Here is a 19763-nt window from a genome sequence, read left to right as displayed (position 1 = left end):
GCCATTTCTGCTTCGTGCTCAGCGGTGAAGGGAGCATGGAGCCCATCATTCTTCAGTGGTACTACTCAGGATGAAAATATCTCCTGCTTTTTGTTGGAGGCTGGGCTGTGTCTTGCAGAAGGTACAGGAATTGTAGAGCATCTGGAGGGAGCAGAAAAGTGAAGGTTTGTACTGCTGGATAGGGGGACCTTCTGTGAATAACAATACATTTGCAAAAGATTTGAGGTTTTCAGTGGGGAACTGTTTTTTTGATTTTTTTTTTTTTTTGTTTCAAGTGGAAGTCAGCATTCAGCTTATACAGATTTATCCACTTTGGGGTACAAAATCCTGCTTTCTGCTCTGTGCTATTTTTCCTGAATGCCACAGGAGGCTTGATTTTTCCCTGACAGCTAGCTAAAGGGCACGTTTATCTGACAACTCCTTTAGCGCTGAAAAAGTAGAAAAGACATTAATCTAAGGCCATGGGCAGAACAGTAGCACCAAAGACCTTAATTTTACTTCAAAAAACAATAGAGGAAGCTTCTCACACTGGTGTAGGGTTAACAGGAAATTTCTCTAGTTAAGTTCTAGCATGTGATCTATGTAGGGAGAGAACTGCTTTCCAGAAATAAATCAAGTGACAGAGGTTTGGAGGGCAGGTATGAGGAGAGTGGGGAAACCCCACATGGCAAAGAAATATGAGATGTCAGGGTGTTCTTGGATCACACAAGATGAGCTCTACTTGCTGGGAATAAGAGCACTGTACTTAGCTGTAATTAGCTGTGCACAGATTTAAAAATTATTTCTATTGTAGCATCATGTAGAGGCCTGTCTCAGGGTATTATGCACACAGTTTGAAGGCAGTTTTTGCACTGAAGAACTTTACAAGGAAGGGAAACCAGAGTGGTTCTTTTTGTGTGCCATTTATTACTGGCCCTTGTGAGAGTTTTCATGGTCTCAGTGGGATATTATGTGAATGTATGGTGAGATGTGAGTTTGAGGGGACAGCAACCCTCAAGTGTGCAAAATACATATGAGCCTGCTGTAGTTAAACAGGTGGATGGCCCCTAGAAGATGTAAGATTGTGAGTATGTCTAGGTGTAGGCATGTGGCTTAGGCTGTTGTGAAATGGGAAAGTCAAAAGAGGAGAGAAGGGCAGAGAGCAGAGGATTGTGAATGTCTCGTGTACACTGGCTCTGGGCACAGCCCTAAGTACCAGGGATGAACTCATCGCTCCTCTGAGGGTTTTGTAGTTCTGTTGCTGACTTCAGCTGAGACAATGTTTTCCAAGTCTTTGTTTCCATTTCATAGCCTTCTATTTTGATCCTGAGCAACAAAAAGGTTTGGCTTCTGCAGATGAATCCCTTTCAGACATTATGTTTCCTTGACAGTTTTAAATGTCAATCTGCTCTTAGTTGATGGATTAATGAAAGTTATTACAGGCTGTGTTAATTTAGTCTGTATATGCAGATCTGCATTTATAAGTAGCATGGAAACATGTTTTAACAGTTTCACATAATGACAGGTAAAACACTTGTCAGTGTTTCAGCTGTCAATGAGAGGAGTTGAAAACTTGTCCACAATTTTTTTCCTGGGCAGACAGAGCCTGCCTGCTTTGTTAGGGGATTTAGAAAGACCTTTCCTTGTGGGCAGAGGAAGGAAAAAAAGGTAAATTGCCAGTGGGGCAAAAATCCAGTGGGCATTCTGTGTGTAATGTTGACAAGTGCCACATAGGATGAGACCAGTCTAATTTGATTCCCATTAAAATGCAGTATTTGAGGTTTTATTGATTTTTATGCATGTCTGCACTCGACGCTGATGTTACCACGAAGCAATAAACTGCTTTGGTGTTTAAAAAATCCAAACAACCCACAGACCAGTCCCCAAACTTTAATTACACAGAATGATAGAAGTGAACCTTGCTCTCAAGGAAATCCATGCCAGCTGTGGGGGGGAAAAAAAAGGAAAATGATAAATCGTTTGGTGACATGCATAAGGACATTTTTAAAAACTGAATTCCTTTGTGAGGTTTATTTTTATACCAGGAAGAAACTGTGCCTTTTAAAGTTGAGGTGGAACTGGTCTGTGTACGATGATATTTCTGTTATTCACAAGAAAGCAGACTAAACAGAAAATGTGAGTTAGTAATTTCCACAAGTTAAAGAGGAACAATCTCTTTTAATACTTAATTAGATTAAGTGGGGTCTTTACAATTTGGAATACTTATTCACAATATACATGAGGTGAAAACTGTGTATTAATTCATATTTCTATATTTGCTTTGTGTAGATGTCTTATAAAAACTTGGTTGCAAATAAATATTTACTAATTTTGGACAACAAAAAGACTGGCAGGCAGATAAACTGAGTGCTGGGCTCCTCTTGTTTGCACACTATTGGAAATAGTAAAGTTCCTCATTGTTAGGAGAGTGCAATAAAGAGCTGAGTATCTATTGCTCATGGAAGAGCCAGAGAAGAATCCAGACTTCACTCCTGTGACTTTGAGATAACAGGAGTGAAGAGCAGAAATGTTTGTTTAACTTTGAACACATGAAGAGAGCAAATCTGAGTAATGCAGCACATGTGGAGTTTTTTGGTTCTGTTGGGTTTTTTTTTTCAGTCACATTGACAGTGACATTCTTCTTTCAGGCTGGGAATTAAAGGCAAAACGTTTTTACTAAGCCTGTTTTGTATGGGATAAGCAGCTGGAATCCTTGTCCCACTTTGTGTGTGACAGTGCTAAGGAATGACTTGTTTTGGTGTAACACTGAGCAGCTTGTACCAATAAGGCACATGGTTACATTTTAGAGTCACTTCTGCTCTACTTGGGATTCCAGGATTGGGTTTTTTCTGCTGCTCTGGGAATCTGTGTTAGTTTAAAAGAAACAACACATATAGTGGCTTTAAAGAAGAAATCCAATAATGGTTGTTTAGTTTGTTTAGAGGCTGCCCTGCACATTGCAAGTGAAGTTTCTGAAGTCAGTATTTTGCTGTTCTTACTGCCTGTTATAAAATTGTAGTACTTGTGGCTGGATTGAAGGGGTTGTTTGCCTTTAATAAAAAGCTTGGATTACTTCTGTAACTTTGGCTTCACGTTAGGGTGGCATCTCTGTGTCAAACACCTATGACTTGCCCTTACGAGACAGAAAAGTGTAATGGGGGAAAATGGTATGTTTAAAGTGTTGTAGGATCAAGCATTTGTGGCCTCTGCTTGTGACAGGGTGGCAGAGAGTGACACCAGATCTGCAGGGTTGTACAGGGCTCTGAACCATGTTTAGTGCTTTTTGTCAAGGACAGGCAGTGAAAAAGGAGAGCACAGGCTGTGCTGAGGCAGAAAAGAAGCCCCATCCAGCACCTCTGGAGGGAAGTCCTGTGACTTCCACACAACCATAGGTATGGTTATGTATCAGGGCAGTCCTTGGCAGGTTAGAGAGGCAGTGGGAGCAAGCTCAGATGCAGCAGTTCCACTGTTCAGATCTGCTCTTTAAGGTATGTTCATCAGCTCAAAGCAGGGAACAGGTCTGCTGCCATGCACCCTCTTAAATGAGGTTTGCAGTGTGCCTTACTTTGTGTGTCAGGGCTGCTGACAGTATCTCATTGTGGGCTGTGTCTGTTGCCTTCACCAGTTATGGACCATGACACCCCCATTCCTACTGAGATTGAACTGAGATTGAACTCTTCTAACTCTGTAATGCTTAATTTATCTGATAGGATGTAGTTTGCTTTGGTGTTTCTTTTTACAACAGTCAGTTCCCTTCATAAGGAAGCAGTGCTGCTCTAGTGCTAATGATCCATCACTGTGTGTACAGGGTAGCAGTGGAGCAGCACGTTAAATGCAAACCTTTCAAGAGCAAGGAAGGCTTTGTGGCCACCTAAACTTTGTATTCACAACCCAAGAGTATGGAAATGACCCTGGGGTCATGTAATGCAACACCATGGGGTGCACTACAAAACACAGACAGAGTCTGAGAGGTGAGCAGCTGAGCTGGAAATCTAGCTGCTGAATTCAAGATGCCAAATTAGTTTAGTGGGGGGGGAGATGTAAACCATTTTTCACAGATTGAAAGGAATTGCTGTAGATTGTGATGCCCCTGACAAATTAGTTTAGTGGGGGGGGAGATGTAAACCATTTTTCACAGATTGAAAGGAATTGCTGTAGATTGTGATGCCCCTGACCTTTAAATATTTTTGACAGTAGAGCATAACCTGTTCTCATGAGAAGAAAATCCCCATCACAAAAGGACACCTTACATTATTCAATTCTTTAGTGTGTGTGGATAAGTAATTTTATTTGGAAAAGTTGGTATGATTTCATCATGAGGATGCCCTCTGCTTTAATTTAATCTCCCTGACCTAAGTTCAAACCCATCACACATTGTATCAACTGCAAATAATTCCTTTGTAAAGATTGTCAGAAGTGAAATAAGGTTAAGTCAAAACCCTACAGCTCTGCAGAATGCATGACGAGTGAATATGAAGGGGTGATTGGCAATTGCTGGCCCAAGGGTCAGTTTTAAATTGTCCTTGCAAGAGTTGTCATCCACAATCAAAGCTTCAGCTCAAAGACAAGGAAATTAGAGAAATGCCTGTATGAGTTGATCTCAACTTGAAAATTCTCAACAAGAGTGTAAAAGTTGGAGGTGATAATTTAAGAAATACTAGAAATGTAACTTCCTCTCCACCTGAATGTTAATGACTAATACCACAAGCTACCTTCACACAGAAGATTTTTATCTTCTGATTTAGCTTTAAGTCCTGGTTTCAGCTGGGATAGAGTTAACTTTTAGTAGCTGGTACTGTGATATGTTTTGAATTTAGTGTGAGAATAATGTTGAAAACACACTGATGCTTTAGCTGTTGCTCAGTAGGGCTCACTCAGTCAAGGACTTCTCAGTGTCTCACACTCTGCAGGGAGCAGGTGCACAGGGAGCCAGAAGAGAGCATGGCCAGGACAGCTGACCCAAATTGGCTAAAAGATTTGCCACACAGAAGGCCTTCCCAGTTTATAAACTGGGGAAGTGGCTCAGTGGCCACCAATTCCTGCTCAGGACTGGGCTGGGCATGAGCCAGCAGGTGATGAGCAACTGTATTGTGCTTCACTTGTACTTGGGTTTTATTTCTGTCTCTCAGTATCCTTTTCATTATCTTTATATTTTACTTTATTTTAATTGTTAAAGTGTTCTTAACCCATTGGGTATATATTTTTTGATTCCCTTCCCAATTCCACTGAGGGCAGGGGAGTGAGGGGCTCTCTGGAATTGAGTTTCTGACTGGGTTTAAATCACAACATCTTATTAGATCAAATTTTAAAAACAACCTAGGAATTATCTAACTCCTAAAACTAGGAATTTAGGTGATAAGTTGGTTTTCAAAGCATAGCAGAGAATAAACAACTAAGTCTACCTACCCACCAGTAGGATTTCAGATGTTAGGGCTTGTCAGAGGAAAGAAGGTTCTTAGCTTGTACCTTTGAGATGCCAAAATATTTATGAAGACAAATGTCAGTCATCTCTGAGCCTGTAGAGTCTTCTTAATGCCTTGCTTGTGGTGTTGCTATTTTGGTTTTTGGGTTTGTTTTGTTTTGTTTTGGGGGATTTGTTGTTTGTTTTGTTTTTGGATGAGAAGCATTCTGTGCTTTTATTTTGGCATGTAACTTTTATTTTGAAGAAGAATTCTGAAGCTTGTGGGTTAAAATAAGGTGTCTTTGCATAACTAACACACAGTCAATATGGAGGCGCTATGTGCTCCAAGTGGAGGTATCAAGTGCCATTTTGCATAGACTCAAAACTGATGAGTTTGCATTTAAAGACAGCTTCTTCCTGGCTTTTAGTCAAAATTCAGTATTAAAAGATCTAAATCCAGCCTGTATTAGGAAGGGGGAAGTACTTCAGCATAATTACATCACTGCAGTTGCCCTGGTGCTGCCTTTCTGAAGTCACCCTGTCTTGCTTTTTTTGGGCTAGAATTAATCTCTTACCTTGTCTCTAGAAGAGCAGGAAAAGACACCAGCCACAATGAGTTATCAGTGAGCTGAATTTCAGCAGCCACTAACAAAAAACAACAAACAAACAAACCAACCCCCATTTACAGAGCTCAGTTTCACTAATGTAATAGTTGTGGGAACTTGACTCTTAAGAAAGGGGAAACTAAGGGATAGGACATAAAAAGAAGGACTACATTTCTCTCTCTTTCACTCTCTCTGTTTTTGAATAAAACAGGAAATCAAGTGGAGAAAAATATTCTTTACCATATTCTTTCTGCATTGATGTAAGACCATTGGAAATGTCTTGTTGTGCAGTATGTCCAGCTGCTTTTATGATCTTCCCTTCAATGTCTCTTTCAAAGTTAAATCTAACTTGACACCTTCCTCAGTGACCATAAATTTAGTTTGTAAGAGTCTAGAAACCTTTGATACTGATATTGTGTTGCTGCAATTACTGCCCATGGTCCTGAGGCCATTCTAAAATAAAAAAGGCTCCATATTTTGCTTTTAAGTCAATCCCTTAGAGGCTCAATCAGTTTGATTTCTGAAACTTGTGCTTGGCAATGAAGCTGATTAAATTCTGCTGTATCAAGGCTGTTTTGAACTGGGTTCAAAACCTAGGTGCAATGCCATGTTCTCATAGTGAAGTTTATGATAGTGAATTTTTATCTTTCAGGATCCAGGTTTCAAAAAACCCCAAAAGTGGTCTTTCAAGAGTATGAGAAGATGTGTGTGGAGCTGGGAAATTAGGTAATAAAAACTAGATCCAGAGATACGAGGCACAGACCTTTAGGTCACGTGAAGTTACCTCTTTAAGCATGTTTTTGTATAGGAACAGAGGTTGCATCTAGGAAGATAATCCAGACAGCAAGGGGACATCAAGTTGAAGCAGATGTAAAGTGAATTAGCAAATTAATGTCTACAGTTTGATGCACATTTCTGTTGCTTTTTTTGCAGCATGAGAGAATGCAGTAAATTTCCCCAGAGTTAATTCCTGGTAATTAGAACACAGGGGAAGCATTGCTGACTGTCCTGTAGGTTACCAATAACCAACGCTTAGAGTATAATATTGCATCCAGTTTTCAAGATGCATGACAGAAAAACCTGCAGACCTTTCTCATCAATTCAGCATAAATTCCAGGACTCTCATGATATCTTTTGCTTTGAGATTATCTGCATTAGCTTTTATATGACATTTTCAGACTTCTCTAATATCCTTCATTTCCAGTACCACAGACTCTCATGCTCCACCCTCCTGTTATATCAGACAGTCTAGAAGTGGCCTAGATTACTGTTATTATTTTGGTTTAGGCAAGAAACATGCTGTTTTCCTCTCAATTGCTCTCATAAATTATACTAGGAAATGTCTGTCAAGTAATAGGAAGCAGTGTATCCTTGGAAATGAAAGGGATGGAACTGTTAAAAATAATCAGTATTTGTGGTGTACATCTCCAAGCCTTGCAGTCAGGGCCTTGAGCCAAACAAGAATAAGAGGTGGGTAAATGAGAAAGAAGAGTTTAACCACTTTGTTAGTGAAAGTAATGTCTGTGGGAAATGATAAACCCATATTGACTTACCCTAAAGGACTGTCTAACAGAGGCCTGCCCTAAGAAAGATTTTAATGATTCTGAGTAATTCTTGAGTCCTGAGAAAAGCTTAGTCCAGTAAGTGATCATGGAATTCAATAAACTTCTTGAGGAGTTGCTCGGTAGGGCAGTCATGTTACTTGCCCCAAAACAGACATACTGAATTAATACACGAAGATTTTCTTGAGTGAATTCCAAGCAGCTCTGAGTATGAAGGGCACTGAGCTATCTTTCCCAAGTAAATCCTTGCACTAGTGACTGCATATCTGGTTTATGTTTTTCATTAACTTTGTAACAGAAAACTTACTGGCTGAGATATTTTTATCACTAAACATATATGAAGGGTTATCTATTAAAAAAAAAAAAGAATGGCACTCTTAAAAGTAATGACACAGCTGAAGATAACTAGTTGTAAGCCTTTATTGCTGTCAGTGGAAAAGACAAAATGCTTTCCAATCATCAAAAAAAAAAAAAGTAACCATTTGGTATTCAGTAGGGGTGTGAACGGAATTAATTGATATATAAGTCTTTACTCAGATAATTGAAGAAAACATGATCAGGACAGGCTGTTAGAAAAGGCAGGGGAATTGCACATTATTGCTATAGATGAACTGTCCTGGGTGACCAAAACTGTGAATGTAGCTGTACAATACTAAAGAAAAAAGTACATCCCTTGCAATAATTTCAATATCTAGGGCTGCTCTGATGAAGGTTTTTGCTTTTGTTTTTCTGCAGTATAAATGGGTGCCCAGATTTATCCAGAACACTTACAATTTTTCACCTCTGAGCTCTGTTAAGAAAACTGTTGGTTCCTTCTAAGCTTACAATTACCTTCTGTGAAATTAGTGAAACAGCCTTAGTGACGCCACAGTTGAGAATACCTGAAGTAGCTCCTGGAATCCTGAAACTCACAGGGGAAGGAATTTTTCTGCACTAGAGGAACTTTTATTTTAGAAACTGTAGTTATTTAACTGATTTTCTTCTTAAGATTGTAAGCAAACACAATATGATTATTTCTGGATGAAGGTGATGTAAATCCTAACTAAGCAGGGTAATATGAAATTAATGTTAAACACATGACTGCAGGCAGCTGATGAGAGAGGTGCCTCTGATTTCCCTGAATTAATATTAAAGATGGAATAAAGAAGTACAAGGCATTATTCTAATCATGAGAAAATGCATCACTGAAATGATTTTATTATGGGAAAACAGATTTGCATTTCATGTTACTGCGTTACAGAAAAAAAATTAAAAGGCAGCTCTTGTATAGCTGTGTATTTGCTTTCCAAACAAATGGGATCCCATTCAGTCTCAGTTCTCCTCTAATTCTCTCTCTTGTTGATGCAGATGCAGACTGACCTTTTGCTCCAAAATTTAAAATCAAAATGCAGCTCCTCTCTGTGGACACGGATGGATCCAGAATGGAAGATAAGGTACTTGGAAATAATAGCATAGTTTACATGCAATTGTACATAAGAGAAATAAGGTCAAAGCAGCATCTAAATTCAGTTTCTGGTTCAGGGCAAGATTGCACTTTTTCAGACATCTGACAAATACAGCATTGGAAGTTGATTTTTCATGTTCCTTCATGTGTTTTCATTCCCCAATGTAAAATGATTTTGAAACATAAATAAAAATACAGCAAGCAATTTTTCAGTGAAACACACTATGTCTGGGTTTTTAAGGGCAGGCAACAAGCAGCCATGTTCACAAAGTGCTGCGTGAAGGTCTTTTAGTCTGTGTCCAAAATACATCCAAGTCCCCCTAATTTCTTAATAATTAGATTCCAAGTAATGGCTCACAGTGATGTCAGGGCTAAATACACAAAAATGTTTTCAAGCCTGTGGGGGTATGTGAGGGTTTTAGTGTTTCTTACTCATGTTTTTGACAGCTCTGACAATTGCTTATACTGCTTTTGTGACCTCATGTGTTGGTTTGGGTACAGCACTGCATGACCATTACCACAACTATAGCACTCAGAAATTTGACTGTTTTTATATTTATACAGTCTTGAAATGTGAGGTTCCATTTTCCACTCTAAACCTGGAAGTTCTGTTCTATGATCTCTGGATGTATAAATAGAAAGATTTCAGCCTCTGAGCTGATTAATGTAGTTCCATCTGTTTTCTTTTTCCTGTAAGAATGCACTGATTATATTCTGCATCAAACATTTTAGTTTCATTTTTATTAAAGCAGGAATGCATAAATGCTCTTTGCTAACACAAATCTGAGCCTTACACTTCTCCATTTCCCTATATAAATAATATTTCATATGCCTTATATCCTTTCTACCACTAGCCCTGAACAGTATGGACAGATAAGCATTGTGGATGGTCATCATTATTTCTCTCTGCCTTTGCTGCAAAGCGTTGGAGGAATGTGTAGGATGTCTCAGCAATGATGTAGCAGATAATGAGCCAGGGAATATAACAGACCTGCAACCAACTACTACTGAATGGATGTGGGAGGAACCTTTCATTATGTGAAAAGTGGTTGAACTTTTTATTTTGTGGGGTGTTTTTTCTCCCTCCTACGTACTCCTCTCCCCTTCATTCCTGTAACAAATGTCGAAGCTTTGTGGCGAGCGTATGGATTTTTGGGGAGGGTTTCTTATTGTAAACATATTTTCTAGGCTTTAACTAGTTGTATTTAATGGTTTCTGGCTGTAGGATTTTACTGCTATGTCCTCTATGCAACTTATTTTGATGCTCTTTTCCTCAGTGTTTAACTCTTATTTATGAGTTGATGGACTGACCAGTCCAACAGTGCTTATCCTCTCATGCTCTTCCTGTGGGCCCAGCAGGCTGGCTTGTGCTTTGGATTAGCAGGGCAAGCAGAGGAGTTGGCCAAGGGAAAAGATCCGAGCCTTTGGTGATACATCTTCTTTCTGCTGTGTCACTGACACGGGACAATAGGAAATATCTCCGAGGTCAAACATACAGACTTGGTTCTGGAGATCAAATACAGACAGAAATCCCAATGTTGGGGTGAATTATATTTAACTGATAATTATTCTGTAGGTTTTAAATACATAAGCAAAACGCTTAAGAATTTCTTATAGTATGCAGAATTGGGTCTGTGCAAAAGTTTGCTTCCAGAAGCTGTGCCTCTTAATGGAAGTAATTTAACTCTTGGTTATTGAAGGAATCCTCAGTTTTTCTGAATTAAGATGTTTTTACATCTGGTCTTTCTGGACAAATTGTACAAAAGCTTTTTAGTTATAGCCTTGAATTTCTCTTTTTCATTAAGTTATTTAGCTTTTGGCTTAAAAATAGTTAAGTGTGGATTACACATCTAAACTTACGAGGGTAAAAAAATATGAGAGAAGGTATTGCAAAATTGAATGTTTACTCTAAGTATTAAGTATTTCAAGTGCCTATCAGGACTTCAGGACTGGGGACATGTTTTTAAGATATTTTATGAGCTTTTAATAGAACAAAGTCCTTCCCATGATTATATGCTTCCTTTTGATGATGTCTTTGCTTTGTTTGCAGGGTTTGTTTGCTTTTTTTTTGTTTATTTTTTTTTGCTATTTATTGTATTGTTGAGAATTCAGTTTATAAAATTAATCTTTAAAATAGCACATTTTTATAAGTGCCACATGAAAAAATTCACACTGAATTTGTCTCAGTATGTTTTGTTCAAGTTGATTACCACTTATTTTCTGGATGATCTGCTTGGAGCGAAGGTGTTAGAAATGCACTTTTTCAGAAATACTATTTTGGGTTGTAGAGCAATGCAGATTTTGATTTGGTGTAACAGTAGTGTCTCATCTACAGTGTGTGGCTAGCATTTAAGATCTTCTAAGGAAACCAGAGATTAATCCTTCTAAGCAATCCTGTGAGAACCACCCCTGTTTGCATTTTGCAGTAAAGCAGAATGAGAATACCACACCACTTGCCACAGGCAGGGAGCAAGCGGAAAACTGGGAATTCCAATTTGAAAGCTCCTGGCTGTCCAACCTGAGCTCAACCCAGCAGACATCATGGACTCTTCTAATCAAACCTCTGAAACTACAATATCTTACCATTTGTAGTGCAAATTTCCCCGGGGAACTACTTCAAGAGTCTCCTTTACATTTCATGCTCTTTGAAAACTATATTTAAAGAAAAGAAAATGGAAGTGAAAAAAAAAAAAAAAAGGCAGAGAAGTCATACATTTATTTTTTAGGGTGTTGGTTTGGGTGTTGGAACTGACTTATTATTGAGGAAAACAAAAGATGTCTCCTACAGAGCGCTTCAAATTGCATGTCAGGCAAAATTTTTCTTTTTCATGATAAAAAGAAAAGGGAAAAAAACCCCAGCTTAATTATTTCCATCTTCCCATCACCTCTGTCACACTCCTCTTGATTCAGTGACTTGCCAGAATTTACCCATTGGCACAACATTTATTTTTAGACATGTCACTAGATTTCAAGCAAAGCTCAGTGATGCATACAAATTATTCATTTAAGCATTGATTTGAAAATAATAATAATAATAGCAACGTACAGTTCTTTAACAATTTGTCAAGAAAGCATTCAATGCAGTCATTCTGGAAGCAGCAATTGTAAGCAATGTTTTATTGTTGACCATTCAGATTGGAATGACAGCAGACAATGCAAGCCACAAATAAAGAAAAGCAGGAATTGAAGTGCTTGTTCTGCCCTGGCATGCAGAGGTTCCCTCAAACAGCAGCTGCCTGCAGCATCCACAGGATGTTGGAAAGCACTTGCTCCATCTCCACTGCTGCTTTGCAGCACTCTTGTCCCACAGCCAGTCTGCACAGAGGGAATAGTTCATGCACTGGGGTTAGGAGGAGAGTATTTCTTACCCCTCATTGCTCATTAGCAAGAGACAGGTGATCTCACTTCTCTCTTGCTCTATAGCCTGTAATATGCTAATATTTCAAAGATGCCCAGATGCTTTAACATCTTTTTCTATGCAGCATCAAATAACAGTGTGCATTTGATTAACTCTTCACAGCTTTAACACTGACCGGTGCACCTGTGTGTTGTGATGCTTCAACACCTCTGCAATGGTGGTGTCTTCACATTTTGGATGAAGTTCTGCATCCATGCCTGGTTATAAGTAACTCTCCTTCCCCTTGCTTTGCTGAAATCTCTCATTCATCGTATCAGCTGTAGGAAGCTATTACTCCTTGTTTATAACTAAAACAACACTGAACAAGTTTCCCAAGGACTGTCACCTGCCTTGGCTAGGAACCTTGTGCTCAGTCTGTACAATATGTAGGATGAGAAGGACTTAGTCTGTGTTTGGAACACAAATGGCTTCTGCTTTACACCAGTAGATTTGTACCTACAGGAGGCACCTACAACTCTGTGCTGCAGGAATGTGTTAGTATTTTTCATATCTGCGGTGAAAAACCTTCTCTGCATGTAGTTGAACCTAAATATCATCCAGTCTTTGGGGACTATCAGATAGTGACTGTTTGCATATTGTTTGTACAATATGCTACATAATAAACAAAAATATTTATTAATATTTGGGAGAATCCACAAGGCAGGGCAGATGGATTTTTTAAGGGGATGGTCTGTACATATGTGCTTCCATTAGTGCTGTCAGTAACCTATTTATGTCACTTACTGGGTGAACCCATATAAAATACCAGCTAGTCAGCAGACTAGCCTTCATCCAGGTTTTCGTCTGAAGTGATTTTTTTGGTCAAAGGTGTAAAGCAAACCACTTTCTTAGCCAACCAAAATATTTTGGAAGACTGTCCTACTGATTCCATTGGAATGCAGACCTCTAGATCAAGGCTCTTCCTTGTGATCTTGTAATAAAGAAAAAATAAATTTTAAAAAAGGGGAGGGACATGACTCCTTTTCTCTTAAGTATCTGTGAATTCTGTGATAAAAGCTCTAACCTAATCAGGAGAAAAATCAACTCAGAGATGTGCTACAACAGCTAAAATGTAAGAGGGCCTTTCTGCAAAGGGGGTGGGATGCCAGAAATTTGTGCCTGGCCCTCAAAAGAAAAGTCCAAGAGTTGTCATGCTTATGTGTGGCTGTTCTACAAACAGACTGTATGCAGACACCCCTCAGTGTAGTGTTGAGATGCCCTGAGTTTTAATTTGTTTTCAAATGTGGTTACCAGTTCTGACAGAGAACTGTAGCTTCCATCTGCCTCTCACGACGGTTTGGACAGAGCCGGTGGATGTCGAAGGGCTTACTGGCAGCTTGCAGCTGACCTGAGGGGTTGGTGTGTACAAAAAGAGGTGGTGCACTTTGTTCATCCAAGTGCCTTATGTGAGCACTCATTGGGAGGAAATAGTTTTGCTGTAAATACCAGAATCTCATATTCTGGGGATGGGGGAGTGAAAAGGGGAGTGGAGAGCAGGGTAGAAGGCAAGAGAGAGGAAGAAGGAACATTTTATAGAAGAGCATAATGTGCATTTCACTTTGGGATGTTCTGTGTGGGCTCTACCTTTAGGAAATTATGCTGTCTCCTGCCTAAAAGAAAGTGCCATAGAACAGGATTTCAAAACCAAAGCTGAAGTCTTAATATTATTATGTAGGAGTTTGCATTCCCATGACTATAAATGCCTGACAGCAGTATTCAAGTCCCTTAGAAATGGTACAACTGAGAGGTGGAACAGCTCTGCCATACTAGGTGCCATTGTTGCTCAAATTTTAGCCCACATGATAATACAAGAATGCTGGTGTAGCAAATATTTCAGCAAATCACATTACCAATGAAAATATTTTCACTTACTCATATTTAAGAGATGGGACTTAACACCCGTTCTCTGTTTCCTCTGCTAATTGTGGCTTCACTGTCCTCTTGAAGGGCTGCCAGTAATTCTCACTGCCATTTCATCAAATTAGTCCTACTAGGACAGAAGGGAAAATTTCTTGTTTTTGTAGAGAGGCAAGGAAAGGCTTCTGAGATATATTTCATTGCATAATTATGATAGAGGTGTTCTTTTGCTTCATAGTTTTGTGTTGGAGATTTCAACAAATCTACTGTAAGAATTTAAACAGGAGAAAACCTTGCAGGAAAAAACTTGTGGAAAATCTTGTTAAACATGTTATTTGGCATCCATTCTTATGATACTGAAAGACCTGGAGGGAACCAAATATACATAATGCATTGGGTTATTTGCATTTACTTGACAAATGCTGCCTAATATGGTTTTTAAAGAAAGAACTCAAATGTAATGTTAAACTACATTAAAGAGACATCATTAAGGTTGCAAAATTAAGCAATTAAACGTACAGCTGTCAGTGCAACCCTGATTCAGACCCCTTGTGTGTATACATCATGATACAGTCTTTGATTACAGGATCATATACTATTTTTTTTCCTCTTGCCTCATTCAGTGAGCAAGATGAATAGCACTCACTAAATGAACAGCTATTCAGTATTATGTTTTCTCCATTGTTCGGTGTGTGGTCCCATGCTTTATTTATGGCACACTATTGAAACTGCTCTGAAAAGGAAATCTAAATCTCTTTTTAACAGCAGTCACCACTGCAGTGTCTGGGAGCTTCACAAGCGCTAATGATGACTTTATCTTCACAACAAGCCTGTGAGATGAAGCAGTGACAGCAACTTAGGAAAGCTGAAGCTGAAGAGAGAAGGTCAAAAGTCTTTTGCCAGCTGTGGCGTTCAATGCAGGCTGTGTAACATCTGATATTGTAGTGGCAGCACTGCACTGTAACTGCTTGAGAGTAGTTTCTGCAAACTGAATACCTATGTCTGAGTCCCTGCCAATCTCTCAGCCTGGAAGCACTGGAAGCACATTCAATTGCCTTTCTTTTCCTGTTCTCTTGGGTCTAAGTTACTATAGACTTCACTATTCTCTCAGATGAGGCTCAATGCTGGCACAGGTGTCATAGTTCTGTTGAGCTGTGTACATCATGGTTATGTGTAGGAAAAGATGGAGCATAGTTGATGAGAATGAGATTATGCAGTATTTTAAAGACTTAAATTTGGGGCTTTTGTTGAATGTGTTCCATTTATAGTTCTTCAAAACTTGTCTTTTATTAGGATAATAGAAGGAATATCTGGCCCTATTGTATGCCTACTGAATTCCACAATTGTCATTTCTAGGGTTTTGAAAAAAAATTAAGAAGTTGATGGTAGTGTACTGATGTGATGAATAGGAGAATTGAGCATACAACTCATTTCTATCCCATTTTTTTGGTAGTTTTTTTGAGTTTTTCTCTATTTAAGTGAATTATCCCAACTTTATTCTAATAAAAATTTGACTTTGGATCATTTTGGGAGACTCAAAATAGAGAAAACTATATTGACAGATCTCAAAGCTCTGAGAGTCACAGAAAAATATCCACATATGTTTTCTTTGCTGTGAAGATTAATTGTTTTGGCTGAAGTTTGTGTGTAATTCAAACCAGATAAAAGGTAAGATTTGTTATAAATATATTCAGTATTGTGTACATTGGCTAACCCTACAAGGAAAGAGAAAACAAGCTGTTGTAATGGCAAGTCAAGGAATCTTACAAATGCACAGAATTTCCAACCTTAGCATTGCAAATGCCAGGTTTTGAGCCAGCATAAATGACAATGAGTGTGTGGACTCAAAGATGGCATGTTGATGCTGTAGATGACAGTCTTGCTAACATATTTTCAAATAATATTTGTCAAACATGTAATGGAGAAAAAAAAAGTTTCAGTGCCATCTGTATAGTGTCCCATTCTGGACACTATTGAAGTAATCAGCACTTTGACAGGGTTCTCTCACATGTGTCAAAGATATGAAGAAATAGAATATGTCACATTTTTCCTCAGCTGCTAACAAAAGTATTTATGTACTTTTTCCTCTTCAGTGTAAATGCCCGGTTTGGCTCTCCTAAGTTGCTCTTTACTTTACTGTGGGTTATTTGCAGGGTCAGGTTGGTGAATTTTTTTAGCATTGCTGAGTGGTTGGTGATAAGAGATCTGTAGATTTTGCTGTTTAAAGATACTATGTCGTTGTGGATTTGTGCAGCAGTCCCCTTCATTACTTTTGTCCATTATCTGGAACCAAGTGCCAACCCATGTAAGAAGGCCTCATAATTTGTGTTTTTTTAAAAAAATAAAAATAAAAAAGAATTCATCAGCTCAATGTTCCTTCTCACTATTTTCTCCATGAGAAATCCATTTCTGTGTAGGGCTACCAGCTTGGACAAGGATAGAGACAGGTGAGTGAGAAAGAGGAAGGCTTTTCTGGTGAGTTTGGTTTGTGGCTGAATCGATGTATTTTGAAGATGAAGCTGTAACTTGTCTACAGAAACTCTGCTGGTATCTGGAAGCATAATGGAGTTCATAATGTTGCCTCCTTGAAATCAGGACTCCTGCTTTGGCTGTCTCATTCCAGCCTTATTGAAATACTGTGATAAGTTATCAACACGAATTTGCCCTCTCTTTACAACAGTCTGACTTTTTGATTTTATGAACAGATAGGCTGGCAAAGATCAGCTTTGTCCCCTATCGTGCATAAAGCTGAAGCCACTGCTGAGCTGCATTTATGGATTCTCCAGCGTTTCTTACCAAATTCTTCTGTTGTGGTGATTATGCAAAGAAGCCCAGGGGTGAAAGAGGGAGTTGAACTAGCACAGAGACAGCCAGATTCCTCATTGGCTGAGTGCTGTGTATTTTTGAAATTGTTTTTTGTCTGGTTGAAGCAAGTTTTATAATGGTAACCATCACATAAAAGCAGTTATGCTGCTTAGGCAAAAGTGGTCATAAAGCCCTTTAAAAATTGTGAACTTGTTAAAAAAATCAGCCCTACTTAAACCTTGCAGGTTTTTTGTGCGTGCTTCAATAATTCCCGTTGTAGTTAGCTAATGCAGCAGAAGCAGTTAGCTAAGGGTTTTGTTGGTCATGGCTCCCAGGTTTGTGTGTATGTTTATGTCTTTGTGGTGGGCCTGCTAGACCTCCAGTGCCTGTCTAGCTATGAGCTTCGAAAAGTCCATCAAAGAGTTCTCTTTTTGAAGCCAGTAATAACCAAGCAACTTGGGCAGGGAGTCCCTTAAACTCCCCTTCTCCATCTGCTGGCATATTGCACACAGTTTTACTTGCACATTGTAGAAGCTTCTATTATAGCAGGCAGTAAAAAGTCTGTATAATCTGCCAGTTGTAGAGTGCTGTTCCACCCTGCATGTCCTAATGTGTGTCATGGTGGGCTGCCTGTCACACTTTGCATAGGCAAAGCTGCTGTATCTTGCCCAGAATTTCCAGGCTGGATGTATGACATTAGAAGCCTGTTCTATTGAACAAGCCTTGTGTGTGGTGCTGGCAGGAGAGAACAATGAAGTTTTTGTAGTAAAATAAATTACTATCAAGAAATCCCATTTTCAGAAAGTAGTTTGAGTTCTCTGTGATGTGTACTCATGCTACTTTGCCAAGTGCTTTTTCATTTACTAGTATCTGTTAGGAGAATGGGAAAAAATAATTAGTGGCAATCTCATTCTGGTATTTGGAGCAGAGCTTTGGGCTGTCTATTCTCTCTGTACCCTGCATTTAGAAGCAGAGACGTTCTCTTGTCATGGTGCTTGTCCAGTAGAGAAACTGGGTGGTCCTTCTTACACTGGCCTGCTCCTGGTACTGACTATTTTTTTCTCAGTAGTCTCTGGTGACAGGGATGGTCAGCCTTAAGTGTGCAATATCTTAGATGTGGGACATTTGTCATGGTATCTTCAGACACTTTGAGGTGAGGCCCTTTTGGCCCATCCATACTTTTCCTAAGTCTTGAGCCATAATTCTCATAGTCAGGCATTTCCTAGTTTCCCTAAATTGTGTTTCTCCTTCAGGAAAAAAAATGTCCAACTGTCCCTTATCTGCCACTAATCACCTCTGTAAAAGCTACTCCTTTTCTCATTGAGATGGGGGAATTTTGGTAGCACTTTTATTTTTAACACCTCTCTCTGAGAGATTCTCATCTAGCCACAAATGCAAAGCACCTCTTGCACTCAGCTTAATTTTAGTTCATGCTGTTACAGTCAAGAAATTTGCAGCAGGCAAGGAAGGGTCCTCTTTGATAGAAGTAATCTTCAAAGTTAGGTGGCCAGAAAAGAGATAGTAGAGAAGAACTGCTGCCCTCAAAATGTCACTGCCTGCCCCATGAACAATAAAATCAGAAACCTCTTCAAGTTGTGCAAGACTAACAGCACCACTGGCAAAATTAATTTCTGTGCTAGCAGCAGCAAGACTAACAGTGCCACTGGCAAAATTAATGGCTGTGCTAGCAGCAGCAACAGGGAAGGCTGGTGTACTGTGACTCAGTAGGAATTTGTCTTCTGAAATGTAGTGATGTACCTTCATTGACTGAAAGACAGCTTTCTGCCGTGGTTCTGTAGCAAAACCTCTCTGCACCCTCCTCTAGCAGTGGGGGTGGCTGGGGAGGTGCTGCCAGGACTGGAACAGACCTGAGGTGTAACTTTGCTGAGAAGCCTTCTCAAAACCTTCTCAGCAACTGCTCAATTTATGGCTGTAGCCTCAGCTCTTCTGCTTCTATTCTTTCTTTTGGGGTTCCCCAGAGTCTAAAAATGTGTGCAAGTTGCCTTCAAACAGCAAAGAACAGGAAAGAAGGGTGAAAAGTGTGTATGTGTGTGGTGTTTCAGAGCCTTCTTCACAGGTTTATTTTCTATTCAGAAGGCTCCAAATGGTTTCTTTTAAAGATAATGTTTGCTATCAGACTTGTTTTTTTAGTTTAAGGTTTATGAAAAGAGCAAACTTCTGCAGGAACCATACTGGGACAGCTTTTCATATGTCTTTTGAAATATCTTCTCTTATTAGCAGTTGAGTTTCTCATGCTGGGATCATAGTAGGGTAAGCAATTTTAAAGCACTCCTTTTTTCCCCTACAAATATAATTGAGAACCCTTAATAGGAGATTAGCAAAAGAGATTGCTGCTATGTTTTGCTCCAAACACTTGGGCAACAAGATGGAGAAAAATTAGTTTCTTACATCTGCTGGATGGCTGGTACTACAGCTGTTTCTGAGTTCAGAGTGCATCTGGCTTCATTTATGTGAGATAAACTTTGCCTTTGCTTACCTGATAGCTTCTTTTGAGGAGGAAATAGATGCAGAAGGAAGATGATATATATGAAAGGTGGATATTGGCACAGAGTGTTATTCTGGTGAGAGGTGAAGGTGAACGGTTATCAGGAGCACTTGTGAACCATGCCTAGAGTCTGCCACTTATGAGTTGGGGGTCATGGTTTCTGTAACATTAGGTTTGGGGATGTGGTAGGGAAATGTCTGAGCTCCT

The 19763-nt window shown here is 39.3% G+C and overlaps 1 long non-coding RNA gene across 1 annotated transcript; it reads left to right on the top strand.

Moving 5' to 3' along the window:
• The first annotated feature begins 5006 nt into the window (after nucleotides 1–5006).
• On the top strand, nucleotides 5007–15094 carry LOC147650551 (uncharacterized). Its single transcript, XR_015276577.1, has 4 exons — nucleotides 5007–5051; nucleotides 6638–6711; nucleotides 8895–8980; nucleotides 12512–15094. It is a non-coding gene; the product is annotated as an uncharacterized LOC147650551 (long non-coding RNA).
• Nucleotides 15095–19763: the final 4669 nt, after the last annotated feature.

This window comes from Cyanistes caeruleus, chromosome 14, assembly GCF_971803275.1.
Source record: "Cyanistes caeruleus chromosome 14, bCyaCae1.hap1.1, whole genome shotgun sequence".
Taxonomy (NCBI): domain Eukaryota; kingdom Metazoa; phylum Chordata; class Aves; order Passeriformes; family Paridae; genus Cyanistes; species Cyanistes caeruleus.
The sequence above is the reverse complement of the archived record's forward strand: the minus strand, read 5'-3'. Positions and strand labels throughout refer to the sequence as shown.